The 2,120-nt window shown below is 49.8% G+C and overlaps 1 pseudogene across 1 annotated transcript; it reads right to left on the bottom strand.

Annotated features, from left to right (window-relative positions):
* Positions 1-1,099: 1,099 nt before the first annotated feature.
* Positions 1,100-1,459, bottom strand: LOC308516664 (DNA-binding protein inhibitor ID-3-like; annotated as a pseudogene). The gene has a single exon. The product of its transcript is annotated as a DNA-binding protein inhibitor ID-3-like (transcript).
* Between the last annotated feature and the right edge of the window lie 661 nt (positions 1,460-2,120).

Raw genomic sequence — 2,120 nt, 5'->3', positions numbered from 1 at the left:
GGCGATCAGGGGGTTGGGGAGCTCCACCCTGTCACGCTGATCCCGGTGCTGGATGGCATATTACCCTTTTACTATATAGGATAGAGGCCTGGTGCATGGGTAGGGGCTGGCTGGTTTGCCCTGAAGGGTGTCCTGGATTAGGGTGGGGGTCCCCACTGGGATGCCTTGCCAGCCTAGGTGAGGGGATGCTGACTGTTTGCAGCTGGTCACACACCCTTCAGGATGGGAGTCCCCACTGGGGTGCCTGGCCAGTCTGGGTGAGGGGCTGAGGGCTGTTTTCAGGCTGGCGGGTGACAGAAGCTCCCAACCGCTCCTTTTTTTCTTTTTCTTTTTTTATTCTGGGCCAGCTTTAGCTCTGAGGCTCCAGCTCTTAGGCCTCTGCTCCTGAAAGCAGGTATCTGTTTGTTTTGGTTCTATAATTGAAACAATGTATAACTCCAGCTCTGAGATCCCGGCTCACTGAAAGCTGGTTTCTGGGGTTTTGTTTAGCTTCTATATTTGTTACAGAGTTTCTTAAACTGCAAGCTCAGAGGCCGGCAAGGCAGGCGGGGAACGTTGTTTTCCTCCGTCACTGAAACAAGCAAGCCTCATGTTAGTTTCAAGCTGCCTGGCTGCCGGCCACCATCTTGGCTGGCAGTTAGTTTGCATATCTCACTGATTAGCCAATGGGAAGGGTAGAGGTCGTATGCCAATTACCATGTTTCTCTTTTATTAGATAGGATAATCAGGACAACAGGGACCTTTTCTGAGACCAGAAGATCAGCTCTATTGCTGGCCTTGACTGAGTTTGGAGCAGCCACTGTTACCCCACCACACACCCTACACACTCTGACAGTCTTTAGAATTTGGGGGTGGGGTGGGGCTGGGTGACATTGCCTAGTTGGTGCCCAGATCTTGCTCTGGCTCTTTAGGTCACCTAAGTTCACAGTCCTTCACTCCTGGGCACCAGGTCCAGCCTCAAGGCAGCAGTTTGAGAAGTGAAGTGGGCAGGGAGAGGCTGCGATCCATCCATGCCCTTGGGCTTCTGGTCACAGAGTCCTGCGGTCCCAGGTGGAACAGGCGCCAGCACCTGTGTTCTGGAGGCGCCAGGACAGCCAGGTCAGTGGCAGAAGTTCCTCTTGTCGTTGGAGATCCCGCGTTTCGGAGAGAGGTCCACTGCCTGGATGGAAAGATGTGGGCCTTCTGGGGGTCCAGGGGCGGGCTCGGCCAGGACCACCTGCAGGTTGAGGATGTAGTCGATGACACACTGCAGGATTTCCCACCTGGCTAAGCTGAGTGCCTCACGGGACTCCGGGTACCAGTTCCCGCAGGTGCAAGTAGCAGTGGTTCATGTCGTCCAGCAGACTCAGTGGCTCCTGGCTGCCGGGCCCTTGCTGCGGCCCCACGCAATGGCTAGGCTGCATTCCAACAGGCAGCACACTGCCGCATAGCAGCCGCACAAGGAGCTTAATGCCTTCATGTTGAGGAATGAAGTTGGAAATGCCCAAAGCTGAAAAAGCTGAAGAAATTCCTACAGCAGCTTGCTATTCATTTTTATGAATTTTTAGTAAGCTATATATATATATAACTGCCCTCCCCTGCCAGCCAAGTCACCCCTAACTACCCTCCCTTGCCAGCCTGGTCACCCCCAATTGCCCTTCTCTGCTGCCCTGGTTGCCCCCAACTTCCCTCCCCTGTTGACCATCATGTGGCTGTGGGCACTGCCATCTTTGAGGGCGTGGTGGTCAATTAGCATATTCCCTCCTTATTGGCTGTAGGTGCCACCACATTTGCAACAGCGTGAGGGTCAATTAGCATATTCCCTCTTTATTAAGTGGGAGATATATATGTATATGTGTGTATATATATATATATATATATACATTCAAATATTGATATATGAAATATAATTTATATAGGAATGTAATTATTGTGTTTTGTTTCATATCTATAACCTAAAATGCTGATGGCTTATTCACATTTCATAAAGAAACTGCTTTCAGAAAACCTTGCATTTATTTATTTATTTATTTATTTATTTATTTATTTATTTATTTTTTAAATGTGTATTGTTGAGAGTATTGCAGATGTCCCTTTCTTTCCCCTAATTGCTCCCCTCCACATAGTTCCCTGCTTGCCCC

Source organism: Myotis nattereri, assembly GCF_964212035.1.
Source record: "Myotis nattereri genome assembly, chromosome: 3".
Classification (NCBI taxonomy): Eukaryota; Metazoa; Chordata; class Mammalia; order Chiroptera; family Vespertilionidae; genus Myotis; species Myotis nattereri.
This window is presented reverse-complemented; position numbering and strand designations above follow the sequence as displayed.